Source organism: Mus musculus, chromosome 14 (genome assembly GCF_000001635.26).
Source record: "Mus musculus strain C57BL/6J chromosome 14, GRCm38.p6 C57BL/6J".
In the NCBI taxonomy this organism is placed as follows: domain Eukaryota; kingdom Metazoa; phylum Chordata; class Mammalia; order Rodentia; family Muridae; genus Mus; species Mus musculus.
The window spans coordinates 9,529,702-9,547,936 of record NC_000080.6 but is presented as its reverse complement, the minus strand read 5'-3'; positions in this window follow the sequence as shown (position 1 = coordinate 9,547,936).

Below are 18,235 nucleotides of genomic sequence, written 5' to 3'. Positions count from 1 at the left end.
AGTGTGGTAGAATTAGGCTGAGGTGGTGCCTTTGGGAAGTGATTACATCATGAAGGCACAGCCTCTTACAGAGAATACCCATAGGGCTGCCTGCCCCTTTCGAACCCTGTGAGTACAGTGCCATCTAGGATCCAAAACTGTGACTTCATTGAACATGCAATTTGAGCACCTGGATCTTGGACTCTGTGCCTTCAGAACTATGAGAGAGGAAAGTGTGTTGTTTAGGAGCTACTTCATTGTCTGTGCTTTGTTCCCAGTAGTGCCAACAGTCTATGAACTAGAAAGATAAGGGAACTGAAAAGATCAAGCACGAATGTACATACCACACCAGGCATTTGAGAGATGTGCTGGAATCTGCTCTTGTCTATCACATCCTTCTTCCTTGTCTATATGATCATACGATAAACCCTGCTGTCAGAACATCCTCATGGCAGGCATTAGTCTAGAAATTGTCAAAACATTAATGCAAACAATCTTCACAAAACATTGCTTACAATGGTAGGCAAAACCATGCACAAGAATATAATATTCTCTTTGTATAGATAAAGAGGCTGAGGCTTGGAGACTTTGTGACTTACTTTAATTACATGATAAGAATGCATGATCCGCTTGTGAAGCTGCCCTCTTTCCCGTAAGCTGAAGTTTTTCTCAAAATGAAGAAGGAGGAGGGGACAGGACACTGTGTGTGTCTCACAGGAGAGCTCTCCACTGGCTAGGCTCAATAAGCATACCTAGGTTCTCAGTTAGAACTTAACTCAGTTTGGGATTACCAAGGCTCATTTTTTTGGTCAGTGGACATAGTGGACATCCACTAGGTACACTCAGCATATCTTTCTTGTGGGAATCTTCTGAAAACTATCAAGATTTTCCTGGACTGCTCCCCAGTTTTGCTGCAGACTTCTAAGATTATGGTAGTATTCGAAGAACTTGGAGCCTCTTTATGATTTCTCCTTCCTGCCTCCTTTGTCCCTCTCTCCTCCTCTTTCCCTATTTTCTTCTCTTTGCCAGAAAAGCTAGATCACAAAAACAAGTTTGTGAGCTAGAGATGCATCATGAAAGCTGTGATTCTCAGACTTCAGTCTCAATCTGCATCATCAAGTGTGCTTGTCAGAACTGCAGAGGTTGGAGTTGGCAGGATGATTCAGCTAGTAAAGTATTAGGGTTGGAGTCGAGTCCCGTAATCCACAAGAAAAGGCCAGAAAGGTTAGCACTCATCTACAATGCAGATACTGAGGATACAGAGACAGGCTCATCTGCTAGTCAGCTAGACTTAACTTGCAAGCCCCGGGTCTCAGTGAAAGACCCTGTTCTACAAAACAAGGAGGATCTTGAGGTGGCTAATCTTGGTTGTGAGCTTGAAGAAACTGAGAAGAGGGAATCTCAATTTAAGACTTGCTTTCATCAGGTTGTCTTGTGGGGATTTTCTTGACTATGAGTGGATATAGGAGGGGCCAGCTCACTGTAGACAGTACCATGCCTAGGTATGGCCTATCTAGAACAGTGGCTGCGCACAAGCAATATTTCTCCATTTTCTTTCTTCAGTTTCTACTTCCTGCCTTCAGTTCCTGCCTTGGCTTCTCTCGATAGCAGATCATGACCTGGAAGTGTGAGATGAGATAAACCCTTTCCTCCCCAAGATGATGTTGATTAGTGTTTTCTCACAGCAACAGAAAGCAAAGGAATGCAGATGGTAACAAAGCAGAACACCAGGTACTGACCCATGAAACAAGCAGACAAACACCTGCTAGCGAGCCATTCCCTTTAGCTGTCCAAGCACAATTCCAGGCCAGAGACTGCATGCTTTTCATGCTGGTTCTAGTAGGACAGAAGCCATATTTTGTAAATCACTAGTGTGAGTTGTTCTCTGCCCCACCAAAACAAATCAGATCTTCTCAGTGCAGAATTCAGGTCCTGCATTTAACATATTTTAGTCTGGAGGCAATGAGCTGCAAGTTAAATCCAATCAGGCCACTGGAGCATCTCCAGCAGGGTTTTAGAGTTATTTAACAGCACAGAAGTCTTCTCTGAGCTAATTAAGTGATTAGCTTACATCGATAGAAGATAAACAAGGACAGGAAAGTGGGACAGCTATAGCTCATGACTAACTTTAAAAAAATGCTCATGACTTTAGCCACAATAAGGAACATTGGTTAAAGACAGACCTAACTAAAGAAGATTCATGTACCTCAATTGAAAGGGAGGAATTACTCATGCTACCAATGGAATATGTTACTCAAAAGAACTCTTATGCATAGCCTGCTTCAGTAGGCTTGCCTGGACTTAGAACTCCATCATAAGGTAGGGTGCAGTTCCAAACTAATGATATTAAAATTTGCTCTAATGGCTGTGGTCACCAAGCATCCATAGTGAATCCAGGCCTCAGCAGAGGCAGGGACAGGTGTCTGTAAGAAATCCCCATCTGTGACACAGGTCACAGACCTACAATTTAGGAGTCCTGATCAGAGAATGGTTGGGAGTTGAAATGTATGCCTCATCTATCATGTCCAAGTAACCTTTAGAGTCAGATAGAACCAACCTGATTTTACAAGAAAAATGAAATTGAGAAAAGGTTACCTAAGGTGGTAGTGATGATGTTACATAATAATAGTACCTAATATTTATTGAGTGCTTATCATGAATTATGCTTTCAGCATTTCCCCCAACTTTACAACAGCCCTAAAGATTCTATTATTAGCCCATTTTACAGATAGGAAAATACAACACAAATGATGTACTGTTTGACCATGAAACCCAGTGGAGAGAAGTCAGAACTTGGATTTGAGTCCAGGTACTATGGATTTAAAATCCATAATAACCTCTGCTTTGTGGGCAAGCCAACCCAGCTTGCCTAAGCTCTAAAATCTATCTCCATGCTACCTACCTGTCTTAGTTAGGGTTTTATTGCTGTGAAGAGACACCATAACCATACAACCCTTATAAAGGAAAATATTTAATTAGGGCTGACTTACAATTCAGAGGTTTAGCCCATTATTATCATGACAGGAAATATGACAGCGTGCAGGCAGACATGGTGCTAGAGATAGAGCTGAGAATTCTACTTCTTGATGCATAGGCAGCAAAGAGAGATTATGTGACATACTGGGCATAGCTTGAGCATAGGAGTCCTCAAAGCCTGCCCCCAGAGTGACACACTTTCAACAAGGTCACACCTGATCCAAGAAGGCTACACCTCTTAATAGAGCTAAGGACCAAGCACTCAGACACATGAGTCTCCTGGGACCATGCCTATTTAAACCACCAAATTAACCTTTTCCTGGAGAAAGAACAGATGGTCCCTTCTCACACAACCCTGAAGTTTAAGTTCCTCAGCACTGTCTGAAGAAGTAGGCTTTGTATATTCAAGAGACTCATGAGCCGACACACCCAGCCATCTGGCTTCATGGAAAGTGGATCTACTTTGGAACTGAGCCCTAGAGACCTATCTGTGAGTACATGGTGGGGAATTCCCGAAGCTTCTTTCTCCACTGTGTATATTTATGCCCCAAGTACAGCACGCCTCTGTTTACCTACTGTGTTTCTCTTATATGATTCTCCTTCTTATAATTTCTCAAATGCAAGGAGAGTTGCAATTACTTCATTAAATGGAAAAGAAGGATCCCTTGACATAAATGGAAGCTAACAATGAAGATGGATCTCATGAAATATAGAAAATAGAGCTTATTAAATTCTAGGAAGGGACTGGTGCCTGCTGAGAGCCCTGCTCACTGAACAGTCTTTTCACTTTATTATAAAGGGACATTGACAAGTGTTAGAGAGATGTTAAAATGCCCTCACGCTCTTTCCCACAATCCTGTTCCTTGAGGACTTGATAAACAGTGGGGAATAGCTCCTCAGCTTGTGATCTGCTAAGTTTTTACATGTTTTGTTTACAGAACCTTGTGAAAACCACATTCCTCCTCAGGTCTGAAGATCTATGCCTCCCACTGGGAGTAACACAGACCAGACTATATGTGGGTTTTCATGACCCACAAAGTCCTGGAACCATGGTGAGCTGCCTCCTGCACTCTCATGAGCAGGCGCATCTGGGAAGAAAGAGATGGTGTGACATTCAGGTGCCTCTGAGAAACAGACTAGAGTCGAGGCCAGAAAGCGATTACGGTGTGAGAGCAGCAGAGGAGACTTCCCAGTCACCTTCATCACTCTGAAGAGAAAGGTCTTGAAAGCACCTTTCCTCTATCCCATCCCTTGCCATTGTGTTGCAAGAATAAATAAGCAGGGGAAAGCAGTTAGGAATATTTGTGTTACACCTGTATCTGCCAGGGATGATCTAATTTAAAGAGGGGAAATGCCTGCATCTCATTATCTGTTATACCCATGCCCAAGCAAGAAAGGAAAAGGGAGAATGAAGGGAAGAGAAACACAGACAAAAAGGCATGGTGATGTATACCATTCCCAAGGTTGCTGAAATGCTCAAGGCTTGAGCAGCCCAAGACAAGCACTATACCTTTTCTTCCCATACTACTATACCAATCTCTTCCTTTATAACATGGGTGGGGCCCCTTTCTGGTAATATAAACTGTTGCTGTAGTGATTAATCTGCTCTACACTCCCAGCAACAGCAGAGCAAGTTCTTTGCTACCCATTCCAATGTGCTGGGTTCTCAAACAAAAGACACACACACACACACACACACACACACACACACACACACACACACACACAGAGCCTTATGTTTAATATGCCTTAAACAGCTCAATGGCTGGGCATTTCCAAACCTCCTTGTGGCTAATACACTCTCCCCTCCAAAATTCCTGAATTATTACTTAATAAAACCCATATTTCCATCTTGGCTGCACCAGACCCAGGACTGCAGCAACCCTGAGCCACAATCCCTGACTTGTATTTGTTGGCTGTCCCTCTGTCTTGTACTTCTCACACCTGGTCTTTCTGCTTCCTCAGCATGGCACTTCTCCCCCTACTTGGTCCCCTTGCCCATGAATCCTAAAGTTCCATCTCTGTCTTCCTGCCCAGCTGTTGGCCACTGGTAACTTTATTTGCCAATAAGAACCAACTGGGGGCATGGACCCTCAGTGTCTCACGTGCAGAACTCTCATGTAATTTTGGGAACCCATAATGCATGCATTAAACTAAATCCACAATATAAACACTGTCAATAGAATATAAGTTTTAAAAACTTATCATGCAGCCATTTTAAATGGGAAAAATGTCAAGGCTATCAGAACTATCTTTCAAAAAAGTACATGAAGCACACGGACACTGTTACTGACAAGGGTCAACATAGATGATGAGGCAGCAGTGGAGGCCATGGGACAGGCACTGTGCCTTCTTCCAGCAAGCAATTCATCCAGTAAGAGTGATGTTCATCTTACAGATAAGGACCTTGAGTTACAGTGACTCAGTGACTTGGCCAAGACTATAAGACATTACATCTCAAATATGTCAGTTAGGCTTGTCCCCAAGTAGGTTTTGCACCTAAGGTCACACTTCTAAGGACCACAGTCTCCTGAGTTACTTATGAAAATGAACCTAGTATTCATTACTATTTCTTTGTAATAGTTGCACATAATATTATACATAGTTAATTTTATGTACTTCAGGTCAACAGAGACACTAATAAAAGCCAAAGCTTTCCCCAAAGCTCTATTGACCCAAGGTTAGTTTGCCAAAGATGCATGAGTCTCATGTCTTTCTAACAGCAAAATCTAATTTCTTTTTTTGCATTGTTATTGCATTCTTTCTATTTAGATATTCTACAAACTTAAGGGCATACAAACATTTCTTTGGAAATTTTCAAAATTAGGATATGCATTCATTTCCACTAGGAATGTGCTCAAGTGCTAAGTAGCAAAGCTACAAGTAACACAGCATTATGTACATTATGATACCTAAAAATAAGCAATTGCTAAGAAATAATGTGTATAAAGTTTTAAATTGTGAACAGTTCTTGACCAGGCTTTACAATCCAGAATATATCAGGGTGAAATATTGTTAGCTGTTTCTTTTTTGTTGCTTTCATTTTATTTATAAACTTTAGTTATAATTTTAGACATTAATGATGTGTGTGCATGCATGGATGTGAGTATACTCACACATATTTGTGTGGAGGCCAGAGGTTGACATTGGGTGTCTTCCTCCATTGCATGTGTTTAAGGAAGGATGGCCTTTTCAGATTTAATTTGTATTTATTATGATTGTGTGAGTGAGCAGGAGAGCCAATGGAGGTCAGGGCACAGCTTTTGAGGACTCATTCTGTTTCCACTGTGGGTCAAGCTCTTGTTGACAAGCTCATGCGACTTATCACTTTGATTTTCTGAGCCACCTTGCCAAAGATCTTTTAAGAAAGAAAGAAAGGAAATCCTGAAACAATGTATATCTTTTTTTAATTGAACTAATTTTTTATTATATTCAACACAATATATACTTTATACCAATCTTAAAAATGATGGACATGTTATTAAACATAAATAGATAAAGTCTTTTAGTTTGTTTGTTTGATTGATTGATTGTTTCGTTTTTAGTAGAGCTTTAAAATCTTAGCTCTTACTGTGGTACAAACCCAAAATAAGAATAATTTTTAGACATTGGAGTTCATTGTAACAAGACTGTACTTCAATGTCGCTACATCACCAAAGGATTTTACCTCGATAGTAGCTAAGCTAAGAGTTGACAGTTCTACTGCACCAAGGAATGAATTGTAGGCCCGATTATTTGGATACATATTTTCTGCTATGGTCAAAGCTATTTGACTTGGGTGATTGTCATCATTATCAGGCCACCAGGAACAGGTTACATTCGTTTAAGAAATGGTGTGTGTATTAAGATGGTCTATCCATGAAGTCATTAATCAACTGTTTCAATGAACAATGGTTCTGCTTGGAGGGTGGCACAGATGTTAGGTGAGGGTAAGATTCTGGTTCATTGGTTGTGATGATTTTGAAAATCATTCATCTCAGAACAAGAGTAACTTACAAGGTCCTCTTCTTCAAAATTGATACAATAATTATAAACATAAAGCAAAACATGCAGTCTCACTCTTTGTTGTTCTCTTATAAGCCACCTCACAAATTAATTGTCAACACTTTTTTTGGCCTCGTAAATAATTTTGAAATATGTAAGCTGTTCTGAAAACCATAGTATACTTTAAAAACATCAAATAAACAAGCCTACTAATAGGAGAAGCATGATTTTAAGACCATTATGTGGTACATAGCAAGACACTGTCACGTACAAACAAGCAGAAAGTATATATGGATTGTACAATATTGGACCTATTTCTCCAATTGCCAAATTAGAGAAACTACTGGATGACAGCCAACAAATTTCTAATTCCTCATATTTTTAAATTTCAGTTGATTAGGATATGTTGGTAATATTAATTTTCATATTAAGAGCTATTAAGGAAAAGTGACTGTTACTTCCTGTTAATTTTGTTTTTAGAGGTGGAATTATGTTTGTGTGGGCTTGTGGAAAGATTATGTTCTTGCTTTTTCTAGGGTGGAGTTTCCCTCCTTGTGTTGGTGTTTTCTATCTATTATCCTTTGTAGGACTGGATTTGTGGAAAGATATTGTGTAAATTTGGTTTTGTCAGGGAATATCTTGGTTTCTCTGTCTATGGTAATTGAGAATTTTGCTGAGTATAATGGCCTGGGCTGGCATTTTTTTTCTTTAGGGTCTGTATAACATCTGTCCGGGATCTTCTAGCTTTCATAATCTCTGGTGAGAAGTCTGGTGTAATTCATATAGGCCTGCCATTATATGTTACTTGACCTTTTCCCCTTACTGCTTTTAAAATTCTTTTTTGTTTAGTACATTTGTTGGTTTGATTATTATGTGATGGGAGGAATTTCTTTTCTGGTCCAGTCTATTTGGTGTTTTGTAGGCTTCTTGTATGCTCATGGACACCTCTTAATTTAGGTTAGAGAAGTTTTCTTCTATGATTTTGTTGAAGATATTTACTGGTCCTTTAAGTTGGGACTCTTCTCTCTCTTCTATACCTATTATCTTAGGTTTGGTCTTCTCATTGTGTCCTGGATTTCCTGGATGTTTTGGGTTAGGAGCTTTTTGCTTTTTGCATTTCTTGGACTGTTGTATCAATATTTTCTATGTTATCTTCTGCACCCGAGCTTCTTTCTTCTATCTCTTGTATTCTGTTGGTGATGCTCGCATCTATCACTCCTGATCTCTTTCCTAGGTTTTCTCACACCAGGATTGTCTCCCTTTGTGATTTCTTTATTGTTTTTAGTTCAAATTTTAGATTCTGGATGATTTTTGTTCATTTCCTTTGCCTGTTTGGTTGTATGTTCCTGTAATTCTTTAAGGGATTTTGTGTTTCCGTTTTAAGGGCTTCTAGCTGTTTATCTGTGTTCTCCTGTATCTCTTTAAGAGAGTTATTTATGTCCTTCTGAAGTCCTCTATCATCATCATGAGAAGTGATTTCAGATCTGAATCTTGCTTGTGATTCTAGGATCCTGTGATCCTGAGATCCTGGGTGTGTCAGAGGTCCTGTGTCAAGCTGCCTCTGATACCCTGAGATCCTGGTGTGACCAAGCTCCTGTAATCCTATGATCCTGGGTGTGTTAGAGCACCTGGGAACAGAGATTCCTCTGGATATTGTGGAACTGGTTGCAGAGTTTGCCCCCAAGGTCTGCTCAGGGCACCAGCCCAGACAGAGTGGAAGGAACTTGTGCCACTCGTCTGGCAGAGTTCCTTTATGCCTGGGCCCTGCTAGTTCCAGTTGCTCCCAGTGTTGGGACAGATGTTCTAATTTCTTCTCCTTGTGCATAGCACTGATCAAGTCCTAATGAGATCAACCTACTTAGGGCTGGAGTGTTGCTTCAGTAGATGAAACACATTACACATAAGCATGAGAACATATGCTTGAAATCCCACACACCTTGTGAATCCTGACATGGTAAACAATGAGATGGGAAGCTGAGACATAAGAATCCCTATAAGGTCAAAAGCCAACTAACCTGGAATATGTGGAGATGGACAACCAAAAGGCATGAGAGGTTGTCTGTCCTCTGACCTCCACATGTGTGCTGTAGCACATGTGCACACAACATAGAATGTACATATAATTACCACCATCATCATTATCATCATTATTATGTCTCAGAACAATGGACTCAATAAAGTGTCTCTAGGCATGACCCTTAAATCACAAATTGTCTCCACATGATAGTACTTGTCTTAGTTCAAATACTTGGAAGACTGAGGCATGACAGTTGAGAATTTCAGGCTATCATCTATATAGTAAGATTCTATCACACACACACACACACACACACACACACACACACACACACACACACACACACCCCAAATGCAAATAAGAGTACACATCTAAAAATAAAAGATAGAATGAAGTAATCCGCAAAATGGGAAAGGATTTCCAATATTATTATTCACATGTTAAGGGCTTAGTTGGCTTTCAGAATAAACAAACAAACAAATGCATTAAATAATAACGTGAACTTAAATCATCCAATTAATAAAAGTAATAGATATGATTTCAAAAGAAGACAGAGAAATGCACAGCAGGCCCTGGAAAAACAAATACAGCACCCTCAGGGAACTGCAAATCAGAATAAAAATGAGCTATCACCTAATCTCAGTGAGAATGACTTGTGTCAAAAGTTCAAAAGGTATCAAGCTAGGCAGGGTGTGGATAAGAAGAGACTCCAGGATATAAATTAGTAGGATCATTCTGGAAAGCAGCATGGGAATCCCTCAGATGAGTTAGAGATATTGCATTATCCAGAAATCCAAGTCCTGTCTGTTGAACAGAGGTCTTCATCTCCCTGTTTATTTCAGGATTAGTCACAGGAGCTGAGAAACAGAAATGATCAAAGCAAACATCGACTCTCTTACAAATGTTGTGTAGACATAATAAAATATCATCTGGCCATAAAAAATTGGCACCTTGTCATTTGTAGTAACATAGACAGGTATAATGATGTTACATAAGCCAGACACAGAAAGACAAGTCCCCTCAGACATTACTCAGATGTAGAAGATTTTTAAAAAATTGATCTAATAGACATAGAATTGAGAGAGAGAGAGAGAGAGAGAGAGAGAGAGAGAGAGAGAGAGAGGTTGCCATAGGCTGAGAATGGTAGAGGGACAGTGAGATGTCCCATCAATAGTTACATTTTGATAGAGCAAGTTCTGTAGCTATATGATATACTATATAATGACCACATTTAACTTATGTTGTACCTTTCAAAAGGCTGGCAGAAAATGCTAAAAGATTTTATCACATCACATTGGTGATTATTTGAAGAAATAAGTCTATTCAGCCTGATGTTAACATCCATGTATCAAATATTATATGACCTCATTAATAAGTACAGATGTGTATGTTCATTAAAATTATATATATGAATAAAACAAAAAATTTAAAAAACAATAAAATCTAGAAGAAGATATTTATGGTGAACTAATTTAGGTGGCAAATTAAATGCTTCCCCATACTCTTATCTATTAGTATTTCCATCCATTACCTATGACATATGCACTGCTAAGGAGAAAATTAAGATGTAGAGGTTGCTTTTGGTTACTATTCTGGTTGCTGTGATGAAATGACTCAAAAAAAGCAAATTAAAGAAGGATGAATTGATTTGGGCGTGCAGTTTCATTGAGTGATCCACCACAGTGGGAGATCATGGCACCAGGAGCCTGAGGCAGTTGACATGTTGCATCCAAAGTCAAAAAACAAAAAGAGAGAGAGGGAGAGAGGAAGAGAGGGAGAGAGGGAGAGAGGGAGAGAGGGAGAGAGGGAGAGAGAGAGAGAGAGGGAGAGAGGGAGAGAGAGAGAGAGAGGGAGAGAGGGAGAGAGAGACTGGTACTCAGCTTACTTTCTCACTTAGGGTGGGTCTTCTCATCTCAGTTAAGCTGGTCTAGAAACTCTTTCAAATGTCTTCTAGGCAATTCCAGATCAAGTTGACAATCAAAGTTAATCATCAGAGAGATGCCAAATTGTTCAAGGTCATTAAGTTTGTAAGGAGAAGAGCATGATTGACAACCCAGAAATCTGCCTACAGACTGCAGAGCTCATACAGGTGTCCAGTGAAGCAGTAAGGGAGACAGACACAGACCAGGGGACATTGCACTTGCATTCTGAATGACAATGTCAGGTGGAAGGAACTGAGAGGCTCTAGCACTAGAGCAATGGCTGGTAGACTAGACTCCCTGAGGGTCTGATGCTGTCTGCACTCCTGCATGGAAAAGAATGTCTCCACGATCAGCACCATGCACACTTTCTTGTAGGACCCAAGGGATTCACTGTGCACATCAGCTGCTCTATGGGTATAACTTGCGACCCTTAGAGGACAGGGAGGATCCAGCAGCCTTTTAGCATTACTGATCTGCAAATTCTTGATGTACCTACCTCATGCATCTATATATCCCAGGTCTAGTTTTGGTGTGAGTCCTCCAATTCTACCTTCAGTTTAATTGTGCAGAAAGAGAGACTGCTGTACCTCAGGGTGTTCTAAAACAGAGTGTACATGGGGCTTCAGAAGAACTTGCTGGAGAAATACGGAGACCAAGCCTTTCACCAGGAATCTCACCCCATAGGGCTGAGCTCAAGCCCTAAAAGTTACAGTGACAAACAACCACTGGAGACTCTTCTGTGGATTTCTAGAGAACACTGGTCACAAAATACTGCTTTAGACTTCTTGCTCATCCTTGAAGACTTGTTTCCCTAAAACCTTCTTTGGCCATCCTTCTCCAACTGTACCACACTGTTATAATGTTTTGTTATCTCTGAACCTTCTTTTTTTGCATCTATTCTATGACTAAGACACAGGGACAGGATAAGGGCTGGGGATGGGAGATGCATGCACATACACCAAAAAGACAGTTTGCCAAGTCCTTATGCTGTAACCCAACTCCTGGATCCAGCTATTGCTGTGACTCATCCACCTCTCCAGGTAGCACTATGTGAACCTACTCAGTGCTGTCTGGGGTTTAATCTACTGAGGGAGTGATAAAGAGGTAAGTAATGAATCTTCATTGGCATGCCCCAGTAAATGTACACGAGTATACCCATTTTCCTGTTCCAGGGGGGAAGCTGAGTCAGGACCCCAGCCTGCCTTCCCTTCTGCATTCCAATTGCCATCATTAGCATAATAATTGGTTTTATTGGTCAGGATACTATGCCAGAGAAAGCCACACAAACAGCTGATGATCGCCATCCCTACCAGCTGCTCATAAAGGAAGTGAAGATATTCATGGAAATTCTGTACTGTCATCATCTCTGTGTTTCCAGGACCAGCGGCTGATTGACAGGAAAGGCACAGAAGCCAGTTTTAAAGAGTCTCTCGAACTGGCATTTTTATGCCAGAGGCAAAGGAAAAAAAAAGAAGTGTGCGAGTGGAGGCGAGGGGCCTTGTAGCCCTGTAGCTGTCTACTGCGGATGAGAACTGGGAATCCAGCAGGGCTCTCTTTACAAGTGTGAAACAGCAAGAGGTTCTTTGTGCCTCTTTCCACCTCAAAAAAGCTTTTGTAAAGGTCTTGATTTCCCTTCTTTGTGCTTTAATATCGAACCCCAAAACTACTTGAATTCACCTTGAAACCTCCCAGCTTTGGCTTCCTGATATAAGACATTCCTTTAGCAGCAGAAATATGACTGATAGCTGGCTCTTGGGCCCAGAGCATTCCCTGCCATGTTTGGAGATTCTCATCCTTGTACCCAGTCAGAAATCGATGCTTTCTGGCTAGAGGCTAGATAGCACACTGGGGACCATCTCCAAAGGCCTGCCCATAACCCAACAGTTCTCTGGGTACTGTAGCCCTGATTTTAAGTTCTGTTTTCACCTCTGATTTTTTTCAACATCTGCTAATTTTGGCAGATGAGAAAACTCAGCTCCCAGAAATTAGTGATTTCATGAAAATAGCACAGGAAGTCAGTGACACAGACTGAATGTAAGTTCTGACCTGTTTGGTGAGATCACCCAAGTCTTCACCAAGAACCTGGTGAAGGAGCAACTATGTAGACACAGATGTTGGAAGACTGTAGCTACCAGCCAAATCTAGCTCCCCGTGAATGGAGGAGGGCTGAATCAACTTCTAAGGCAACACTGCCATTCATTCATTCATCCTTTATGCCTGCCTGTTGGTGTTTTCCTCCACAGCGGTAGAGAAGAGACGTGGGCACAGAGATGCTATGATTTTCTATTTTCTATTATTTCTATTTTTCTATGATTTTATTATTTTGCTATGATGGATGGTTCTCCTCCGAAGTTCAGGCCAGGCACCCCTGCTTGCCCTATCTCAACGCACCAGGAGCTTCTACTAATCTCATCACAGGGCAAGGAGCAAAGGGACAAGGACCCAGGGAGATATGGGATTATCTCAGTGCAGTCCTGAGGCTCTGATGACTTGCCCCCATGAAGACAAAGACCCTCCTGAGTGCCTGCCTTAGAGGTGGGCTTTGAAGATGAATGTCTAAGAATTAAGTCACTCTAAAACATTCTGATGAGAACAGGAAATAGAAACTGACTGGACAGTTTTAGGGGACCCCCACCCCCAAGCAAACAATTTTCCCTTGGCTAAAAGCCATTAAATGGCCATATATGGTCCGCATAGTCCTTGTTCCAGGCCAGCCAGGGGTACATGGTGAGACCCTGTCTCAAAACCTAGAAATTCTTCTGGCCACATAGATAGTTTGGTCCTTATCAAAGCCAGAGATGCCAGAAGTGTTTAAGCTAAAATATCTTGGGCTCTTTCCTGGACAGAAATACCACCCAGGAGGTCTGCTTTCTTATTGTGTGTCTTCCTTTAAGTGATCACTCCTATGTAGAAGCTATTCATAAGGACATAACTGAAACTGGGAGCAGGTACCTAGACACTTCGTGATCAAGTGAGCTGGCCACCTCCCTTGCCTTGCCCCAGTTTCTGCTATGAGTCCTGGAAAAATGGCCCAGACCAGTGGTTTGTTGATCTCAATTTCTAAGAGTTCCCCTGCAGTACAGAAGCTCAAGTTCTTTTCTCTTAAGCTAAACTATGATAAACCCCCTTTCTTTTCTTTCTTTTTTTTTTAGTAGATATTTTCTTCATTTACATTTCAAATGCTATCCCAAAAGTCCCCTATACCCCACCCCCACCCCGCTTGCTTCCTAACCCATACACTCCCGCCTCCTGGCCCTGGCATTCCCCTGTACTGGGGCATATAATCCTTGCAAGACCAAGGGCCACTCCTCCAATGATGGCCGACTAGGCCATCTTCTGCTAAATATGCAGCTAGAGACACGAGCTCTGGGGGTACTGATTAGTTCATATTGTTGTTCCTCCTATAGGGTTGCAGACCCCTTCAGCTCCTTGGGTACTTTCTCTAGCTCCTCCATTGGGGGCCCTGTGTTCCATCCAATAGATGATTGTGAGCATCCACTTCTGTATTTGCCAGGCATAGCCTCACAAGAGACAGCTATATCAGGGTCCTATCAGCAAAATATTGCTGGCCTATGCAATAGTGTCTGGGTTTAGTGGCCATTTATGGGTTGGATCTCCAGGTGGAGCAGTCTCTGGATGGTCCTTCCTTCTGTCTCAGCTCCAAACTTTGTCTCTTCCATGGGTATTTTGTTCCCCATTCTAAGGAGGAATGAAGTATCCACAATTTGGTCTTCCTTCTTCTTGAGTTTCATATGTTGTGCAAATTATATGTTGGGTATTCTAAGTTTCTGGGCTAATATCCACTTATCAGTGAGTGCATATCATGTATGTTCTTTTGTGATTGAGTTATCTCACTGTGGATGGTATCCTCAAGATCCATCCATTTGCCTAAGAATTTCATAAATTCATTGTTTTTAATAGCTGAGTAATACTCCATTGTGTAAATGTACCTCATATTCTGTATCCATTCCTCTGTTGAGGGACATCTGGATTCTTTCCAGCTTCTGGCTGTTATAAATAAGGCTACTGTGAACATAGTGGAGCATGTGTCCTTATTACAACTTGGAACGTCTTCTGGGTATATGCCCAGGAGAGATATTGCTGGATCTTCTGGTAGAACTATGTCCAGTTTTCTGAGGAACTGCCAGACTGATTTCCAGAGTGGTTGTACAAGCTTGCAATCCTACCAGCAATGGAGGAGTGATCCTCTTTCTCCACATCCTCTCCAGCATCTGCTGTCACCTGAATTTTTGATCTTAGCCATTCTGACTGGTGTGAGGTGGAATCTCAGGGTTATTTTGATTTACATTTCCCTGATGATTAAGGATGTTGAACATATTTTCAGGTGCTTCTCAGCCCTTTGGTAAGGGCTCAGTTGAGAATTCTTTGTTTAGCTCTGTACCCCATTTTTAAATGGGGTTATTTGATTTTCTGGAGTCCACCCTCTTGAGTTCTTTATATATATTGGATATTAGTCCCCTATCTGATTTAGGATAGGTAAAGATCCTTTCCCAATCTGTTGGTGGCCTTTTTGTCTTATTGACGGTGTCGTTTGCCTTACAGAAGCTTTGCAATTTTATGAGGTCCCATTTGTCGATTCTCAATCTTACCACACAAGCCGTTGCTGTAAAACCTTCTTTCTATAGTCATCTTTCATTGTCCTAAACTTTCATTTTTCACTTTTAAAAGATAAGAATCTATCAGCTACTAACACCATGAAAATTTTGTGTGCTCATAATTATCCAGCGCCAAGTCCAGCCAAGGTGAGAATAACAGCTTGTCAATCTCAAATACACCACACTTTTTCTTTGCTTAAGACTTATTTTTGTCCCATCTTTCAACCCAAAGGTTGTAAAATGAAATAAAGAACACAGAGATCATTATCTCATTCATATAGCTGAGATTTGTGTATAAAACCTCCCTAAGCACCGTTGGGAAAGTAGAAAACACAGGATCTTTTTCTCAATGGTGAAAGAAACATTTCTTTACCTTCTGTAGTTCAATCTTACCAGAGATGATCAGACTCAACTACTGAGTGAGTGGGACAGGATGAATGCATTTTGAATGCCAGCTTCATTTTCTTCTTAAAATAGGAAGGCTGTCTTAAGAGAAACAATGGGGCTCCAGTTGGCTTCATTTGAAGCTCACAGGGGCTCTTTGTTATTATACTTATAAATAATCACAATACTATTCCTTTCTTTACACAAGTCAGGGGTTTCCACCTACTGAATCCATTTCCCATTCAGATGCTATAGGCACAGTGCAGCACAGAGGCATCCTTAACGACTTGGAGCAACCTTACCTTGTAACTGTGTTTGCATCCCAAAACATTAGCGTCAGATTCTTATACTGTGTTTTAATAGCCAAGAGGCAAAATTATGGGCTCAATCCCTTGAAAGGTCTGTGATAGCAACCTCATCCCACAAGCCTTGTGTCCATGAGCTCAGTAAACATTTGAACTGACTGACTAGTTTCTGAACTTGTTCATCCAATGTCAATGTCAACCCACTTTCTTCCCCTAGTAAGGTCTCCTTGGGCTGTTCAACTCAATTCCAAGTCAGAATGTCAGAACTTTACATAAAAATAAAATAGATAAGATATAAGTCTCCTTGTTCATTTGCTAAAGACCCACTCATTGATTACTAAGAATTTTTTTTAACTGGGAGACCCACTGGAACATCTACGTTTTCCTTAACCTTCTGTCTAGGTGATTACAAAGGACGAATAGATCTGGTGTCCCTGCCATCCAACACTGAGGGAGGTGAATATAACACTCAGCTCAAGTCAAACTTTTGCTGAGTGACTATTCTATGCTATCCATGTGATAGCATCTTCGGGGGACCCAGCACCACCTCTTCATCTAATTTCATTGTAACTGTGCTCCAGTACTGTGTCCTGTCTCTCTGCTTGTTTCTCTTCTTGTTCCTCGATGGCCAGCACAGGCCAGAACACAGATGTTTCTAGCCTGATGTTCATTAGTATCAGCTTCTCAGTAAGCCCCAAGTTCCAAGCTTGCTTTTACAACTTTCCTACATGCTATTGTTTAGAAATGAAATGTCTTCCCCAGGATCATGTGTACATCAATTGGTCCCCAGTTTGTAGCATTTCTGGGAGGTGACAGAAACTTTAGCAGGGTGAGCCTTGTTCTAGGAAGCAGGAAACTCTGAGCGTACCTCAAACATTTCCACCGGTGACCTCTGCTGAATTGAATCCTTTCTGCCCAATGTCAGTTGCAAGAGAGGATTCTCTTCATTTGCCTGCTCCAGCTATACTGCCCAGGCCTGGGAAGCTCTGGGTCCTGGAAGCTGAAAACTGTTCATCCGAAGCACAAGGCCAGACCCAGAGCGTCACACCTTAACTTTGATTAGAACTATGTTGCTGAATGCTGGGCTTATTTGGCTGGAGGGCTAAGTTCCTAGCCTTGTCCTGATGGTTAATAGTGATTGTCAACAGGACAGACTCTAGAATTATCTAGGAGACAAATCTCTGGGAATCTCTGTGATGGGAGGTTCTAGATTCAGTTTATTGAGATGAGAGGATCCACCCTGAATGGGGGCAGCAGCACTCCATGGGCTGGGGTCCTGGACTGAATGAAAAGGAGGTGAACTGAGTACCACTATTAATCTCTCTCTGCTTCCTGACTGTGAGTGCAACGTGGCCATCTGCCTCAGTGACCACTATTCAGTCATTCCTGTCTTGATGGCTCATACCCTCAAACTGGGAGCCAAAACCATTCCTCCCTTTCTAAGTTTCCTCTGTTAGGTATTTTTTCACAGCAGTCAGAAACTAATGTCCCTGCAATCCATATTCCCATAAATATGATCCATTGATCCATTTGGAATAAAGCACAAGTGTTTAGCTCTGCTATAGTGAGACTTCAATCAGTAGAGTGATTGTGCAAGCATTACAGGCCCACATTCACAGCACTCATGTCTGGCATGACAGTGCTAGGGGCAACTGGACAGAGATGGACAGATCCATAAATCTCATTGACCAGCCAGTCTAGTTGAATATGTGAACTCTGGGTTCAATGGCAAATCTGTTTCAAAAACTAATGTTCAGAGCAATAGAGAAATGCACCCAGTATTAAACTTTGTCATTGACATACACAAGCACATGTACACACACACCACATAGACAATGCATATGGTACATGTACACACACACACACACACACACACACACACACACATACACACACACACACACACACACACACACAGACAATGCATATGGTACATGTACACACACACACACACACACATACACACACACACACACACCAGCCTGCAGGACCCGACAACTTCACTGTGTGCAGTGGTTATTATCAAGTCTCCTTAAATGTCTCCTACTTTCT